The 6981-nt window shown below is 37.9% G+C and overlaps 1 long non-coding RNA gene across 1 annotated transcript; it reads right to left on the reverse strand.

Annotated features, from left to right (window-relative positions):
* Window positions 1-210: 210 nt before the first annotated feature.
* Window positions 211-6469, reverse strand: LOC123331497. The gene is made up of 3 exons (XR_006548133.1): window positions 6331-6469; window positions 1796-1877; window positions 211-638 (listed from the first exon to the last, which is right to left on the reverse strand). It is a non-coding gene; the product is annotated as an uncharacterized LOC123331497 (long non-coding RNA).
* Between the last annotated feature and the right edge of the window lie 512 nt (window positions 6470-6981).

The raw sequence follows: 6981 nt of genomic DNA on the forward strand, positions 1-6981 counted from the left end.
ACATCTATGGCTATAAGCAAGTAAACTTTATTGTTGAAATTCCTTATTCAGCAATGTTATAAATCTGAAACTCCTGTTTTTTCCACTGACTTTTCTTTTTTTTTTTGAGCATGTAAGATTTCTTAGGAGAGTAACATGTTATAGTGGAATGGGCAAGGGAGATAGAGAGGGCTGTTAATTTAATCTTGAAGAGTAATTTCAAGCAGTCAATTATACATGAGATGTATTTATTAAAATACTTGGGTTACAGCAAGCAAGCCCTTTGCTAGTTACTTCAGTCATTATTTGTATCACTATATAAATATGAAAATAACTGAGTAGTTTTAAAATTTTATAATTCACTGACTATTTCCCAAAAAAACCCATACCTTTTCTTTGCTTTTTACTTAATCATCCTCCCCATACATGTGCACTCTGGATTAGTAAACTTTGACTTTTTATTCTGTTGCCCTTTATGTCTGCTCCAATTCATAGCGCTTATGGCATGTCTAGAGTCTTCGGAGGAGACAAAATTTGAGCTGACCCAAGAGTGCAGGTAGGATTTGAAGAGTGAGAAGAGGATATTCAGGCCCCGCAAATGTTGTGTGAAGAAGAGTACATAGCACTGAGTGGACTGGTTTGCCTGTAGCTTCTTTGACCTGCGAAGCAGAGAGATGAGGTTAAAAAAATAGGCTGGGGCTGGATTGAAAGGATTTTCTGTCCCAGAGTAAGGAATTTGCATTATATACTGTAGCATTAAACACCAAGTTTTTTGAGTAGGAGGATAATTCTGTTAAATCAACACAAACAGATAGATCTGGTGGGATAGGGAATGAATTGTAGGAGAGACATAACTGGCAACAGGAAGACTACTATTGTGATCAGGAAAGCCTAAAGATGGCAGCTTTTGAAATGGGATAAATATTCCAAAAGAAGTACCAAAAGCAGTTGGAAGCTAACTTCTCCCTTGACCTTGTTCTCACCTTGTTCCCACATGTAGCAACCCAAATAAAGACTGTAATTTTCAGCCTAGAGGATGGAGAATCAGAGTAGTAATAACCACCACCGTTTCCATGGTGCTTACAATGTGCCCAGCACTTGTCTAAGTGCTTTACACGTAATAATTTATTTAATCTTCTTAACAACCCCATGAAATAAATATTATTTCCACTGCACAGATGGGAAACTTAGCAGTGGAAAGAGAGCTTAGATGATATATTTAGACACACAGATAATGAGTGACAGCCAGGTCTGGAACATAAGCAATCAGGCCCCACAGTCTAATGCCTGTCCTGAAGGTCTCATTAATAAGTACTAGTTTGTGGGTTATAACTGGTCCTCCAATTTAGGTACAGTAAGCCGAAATGGTGGTGAACATCCAAATGGGAGCATCTAGCAAGTACTTAGAGGTGGGAATCTAGCATTCAGAGAACAGTCAGTATTGAAGATACAGAATTAAATTCTGTGTGTCCCTCACTCAACCTACTTGAATATTGAAAACACTCTATTACTGAATTTGAGATTAGAATTTAACCCACTGACTTTCCATAGTCCAGGGGAGGGGATGTGGCTGGATGTGGGATCAAGACTAAGATTTTCAGCCTCATTGGGAATAATGCTGACAGACTTCCTCACCAGAGCTTTCAGAAGCAATATTCTACTTGTCTCTTATTTTCTCATGTTTGATATTTGATGGCAATTTGATATTTGATCATGTGTCATTTTCATTTCTATTTGTTCCTAGGAAATCGCCCAGAGTTTGGTGGTTCAGACGGTAAAGAATCTGCCCACAATGCAGGAGAATCGGGTTCAATACCTGGGTTGGGAAGATCCCCTGGAGAAGGGAAAGGCAACCCACTCCAGTATTCTTGCCTGGAGAATTCCATGGACAGAGGAGCCTGGAAGTACAGTACATGGGGTCACAAAGAGTTGGACACGACTGAGCAACCAACACTTTCACTAGGAAATCAAGTGGCTTATAATATTTTCATGCTCATTTTAAAAGTTCCCACCAGGTCTGGGCTTCTGAAATTCTCAGCATTACAACATGCCATGAAATATCATTGAGTTCAGATATCCAGACACTTATTAGGAAATCAAAGAGTTTTATAGTATCATTGCTATTAAGTAATAGGCTTTGGAAGACACCTAAGTTAGGATTTGGATCTTAGTTCTGCCACTTAGAAGTTTTCCAACCGTGGACAAGTTACTTTCTGTCTCTGATAACACCTATCTAATGGGAAGATTGTTGGTTTAGGAGAAACAATGTATTTAAGTCATTTGTTACCATTCCCTAAGGAAAAGGTCAGCAAATTTTAGCTGCTATTATTATCTAATCGCTGTGTGCAAAATTTGTGAACATCTAAACAATAAAAATTACCCCCCAAATGAATTTCCCTAGAAGTATAAAGCCACTTCAAAAGGAGATGTGCTTGGCAGAACACTTTAGTACTTAATCTAACCACAACTTTGGAGAAGGAAAAATAAAACCATCACAAACAATTCATAACATCCAAAGCAAATAAAAGGACTACTCCCACTAGCTGTTAATACACAGATAGTGTGTTAACTTAGGTAACCATAGAATTCACTGCTTTAGATTTAATCTGTCATTACATGCCCAGGGAAATCTGTCAGAAACTTTTTATTGGCATTTTAAATCATTTCCCTTTAGTTAGATGAGCAGTGAGTGCCTCAAAACCCAACACACAAACACCAGATCCAACAGAATTCTGTCTCAAAAATTTAGATATATACATATATACACTGTGAGAAAAAAAAAATAGAGATGTTTAAACTGTCAGTATTTATAATGATGGATACGGTATGTTTGCAGAGCCAAGTTTTAAAAAGTTCTACCCTGGCACAAAAAGTTTCCTATGCACATATTTTTCTAAGTCATTATAAAGTTCAAACTGTGTGATAATTCTATTTATAAGTCAGTAAGGCATTAGAATGAACAATTTTTTTACATAGACATTAATCTGTTGAAATTCAGATAAGTATCTTATTTAATATTCACAAAAACAGTATGGGGTAGGTGATGGTATCTCCAATTCATGAGGAAGAAATTGAAACTCAGAAAAAAAAAATATTTAGAATCACAAAACTTTTAAGTAATGGACTAAGATCCCAACCTCAGGACTTGTTTATATGAAAGCCCCAATTTTTCACACTGGATTACCTTGTGAAAATAATTGGTCAAGCTTCTCACTTTTGGAAATAGCTATTGAATACTTTACTGGAAGGAAGGGCTCTTGATTATGCAAAAGTGATTTAAATATCATTTAAAGTGATTTTGAAAAGTGATTATTTTTAGGTACTTAGAAGTCATAAATGGAAAGACTTGATGGTACAAGATTATATGGCAGGTGGTTCAGAGTATGGTCTACTGCCTTTGGAAACTAAAAGTTCAAGAAGCTTTTGAGTTCTGGTTTTAGAAAAAGAGCACTATTTTTAGACTGACTACAAAACTTAGATGAAATTAAAACTCTTTAATATTGCAATCCCCATAATGATTCATGAATAAAGTGGAATATCTTTACTTATATATAATTCATATATTATTCAATATAAGCACCTGCTTGTAAGGTTTAGTGAAGAATATTGTAAATACCTTAACAAGAATTTTTCTATTTATAAAATGATCACAGGGATTAATTAGAAAACAATATTCTAAAAGTAGTCTTAACAGGTATAAATGACCATGGTTGTCCTCAATAAAAAAGATTACAGACCTTTACTTGCATGTGCGTGCTCAGCCGCTTCAGTCATGTCAACTCTTTGTGATCCTATGGACTGTAGCTTGCCAAGCTCTTTTGTCCATGGGATTCTCCAGGAAAAAATACTGGAGCGGGTTGCCATGCCCTCCTCCAGGGGACCTTCCCGACCCACATATGCATATGCCCACACGTATGCAAACATGCACAGGTTTGTTTTACTCCTGACATTATTTTATTAAAATATTTAATTAATATTCTGATGCCTAAATTACTACCATATTCTTTCTTAACTGTTACAATTCTATCTATATTTTTATGATAGCTAGTATTCAAACTAGAAATATTAAGTTTGGAAGCAGAAACTCTATTGTTCTAAATTAGATATTCATTGCTAAATTAAGGACATTTGTTTCAGGGATTCTTAACCTTTTTTTCGTGCTATGGGTCACTTTTAAAAATAAGGTTTTTAAATGCTTCAAATACAAATACTATTAAAAATCTGTTATTTTGAAATACATTTATAAAAATGTTTTTTAACTTGTGATAGAATACATGTGCTTTTATTAATGCTTTGAATTACAAAATTTAGCCACAGGTCTAATAGATACCATAATTTTGAATTAGTGATGACTGTAAATAGTATTATGAGATATTTGCAGCAACTATAATGTGATAGGAAAAGATCTGTGTTTTGTATCTGTGACAAGAGAGCTTCTAATAATACTTAATTTGTTACCTATATTCATAATGAAAAGAAATGTCAAATTTCAGTTGAATGTTACTGAAAATAAAAATATTATTTTTCTAACTAAATTTATTCTACACATGAACCCCACATTAAGAAAGCCTGTAACTAATCTGTTTTTTTTTAAAGGTTTGTATCAGCAATTATTACTTACTGATATTTCATGCTTTGGGGGTCCTATGATAATACTTAGAGTATTTAAAGTAGACTAAACTGCTGTAGAGGTTTCCCTGGTGGATCAGTGGTAAAGAATTCACTTTCCAAGCAGGAGACCTGGGTTCGATCCCTGGGCCAGAAAGACCCCCTGGAGAAGAAAATGGCAACCCACTCCAGTTTTCTTGCTGGAGAAATCCCATGGACAGGGGACTACCATCCATGAGGTTGCAAAAAAGTCAAATGCAACTTAGCAACTAAAAAAACAACATTACAAACAGCTATGACAAATTGAGCTAATATGTATTTTGGAGTCTAACACAGTGGAAGTCTTATTTCTCAGTCATATAACACTAAGTCAGAGGGCCTTGATGCTGTCTAAATTCTTCTGATCAAAGGGGAAGAGTGGGGAGGGAGCCTGCCAGCTTCCTAAACAGCTTTGGCCCAGAGGTGGCACACATCCCCATCACCCACTTTCCCCTGGCAAAAATTAGTCATGTGGCTCCATCTGGGCACTATTTCCTAGTAACAGCACTGTACAGTGGAATGGGAAACTCATAATTTGGATTGGACAATTAGCTGAATCAAGCACAATCGTGTTTTTACTTAGAGCGTCTGTACACTATGCTTTGGGACAGTTTTCCTATTATTATACCATTCTCACATTCCTGAGGGGAATCCTACTCAGTTTCGGTAGGATTGTGTTTCTCAATTGTTGAGCAGAGTGGGAGGAAAAGCAAATAAACCAAGAAACCAACAGCTCTTGCTCTGTGAAAGGAAGCACCTAAGCTGTAAACCTTGTTGCTGTTGTTGTTTAGCTGGTCAGTTGTGTCTGACTCTTTGTGACCCCATGGAATGTAGCTCGCCAGACTCCTCTGTCCTTGGGATTTCCCAGACAAGAATACTGGATGGGTTGCCACTTCCTTCTCCAGGGGATCTTTCCAACCCAGAAATCAAACCCTTGTCTTCTGCTCTGCAGGCAGATTCTTTACTATTGAGCCACCAGGGAAGCCCTAAGCTGCAAAGCTAGGAGTCATCTTTGAAGCGTCTTTCTCTTTCCTCCTCAAAGATAATCTGCTAGTGACCGCTTCCTATTTCTTTTACATCCTAAATACCACTTACATCCAGGACTGCCCTGCCACCACCTCACTTAAGAGCCTCATAAATTCTGCAGCAGCCTCCTGATTGAACCTCTGCCTGCAGTTTTGTCTCTCTCCCAAGGCCATTTGGTCTTCCCTCAGTTGGTGAAGAATCCGCCTGCAATGTGGGAGACCTGTGTTAGATCCCTGGGTTGGGAAGATCCCCTGGAGAAGGGAAAGGCTACCCAATCCAGTATTCTGGCCTGCAGAATTCGTTGGACTGTGTAGTCCATGGGGTCACAAAGAGTCGGAGACGACTGAGCTACTTTCATTTCAGTTCAAGGCCATTTTACCAATATTCTCCAACTTTTAAGATTTCACACCACTGTGAATGACAAAGTTGAACACACACCTCAATACACGCACATTGATTTATTTATAAGATGTCTACTTATTCTTTCACCGTTGTGGGTATCATGCAATGGCATGATGTGGAAAGATTACAACAAATATAAACAGAATTTCTAAAATGATCTTCCCCATGCCATGGACTGTTTGATACACAAGAATAATCACGTATCAGTCTGCATCTGTCAGGGACACTACAACAATTACAGGCCTAAGGGACTTAACATGACAATTTTCAACTTACTTGAAGGAGGGAGAAGCAAGAAAGTGAAGATTGGTCTGCAAGGGCAGGTAGGTGAAGAATTGGAGAGAAAGTTACCACTTCAACTTGAAGCAGAAAAGCTGGAGTTCACAGAAGTCCGGGAAGCAATAGGTCTGATCACAGAAGAGGACCAGGAAATGGGAACTCCTGGGGAGGTCCCTGGAAACTCTGTGGGACCACCCCGTGACCTCTGCAGCTTTCGAGTGTATTGACTTGTGCTTCACCTTGGCCTGTTAAATCACCACAGCTTCCTCTCATCAGCAACTAATGTGTAACTACTGAGAAGGCGATTAAAGGGAAATCCATTTCACAGCCTTAGGAGAGACTAGACATGTGGTGCCAGTTGACAATAACTAAGCCAACTCAGAGACTAAAACTGTAGTCTGGATTCAGAATGATTTTTCTAAAATGCACCCGATTTTGTCTTACTCAAAATCTTCCTGTTGCTTTCTTTTGCCTCCAGGTGGTGGTAGGTTTAGCCCTGCAAACTTCTATTTGCATACTTACACAGGAGTATAAAGAGGTCAAATATAATTCTTATATTTAGCCTTGGATGAGCAGTGGGAGAGTGTTGAAATCTCTTCTATTCCCTCGTAATCCTGTACGGAGCCCCTTAGCAGAGGAACTTCAGCA

This window comes from Bubalus bubalis, chromosome 2 (assembly GCF_019923935.1).
Source record: "Bubalus bubalis isolate 160015118507 breed Murrah chromosome 2, NDDB_SH_1, whole genome shotgun sequence".
Classification (NCBI taxonomy): Eukaryota; Metazoa; Chordata; class Mammalia; order Artiodactyla; family Bovidae; genus Bubalus; species Bubalus bubalis.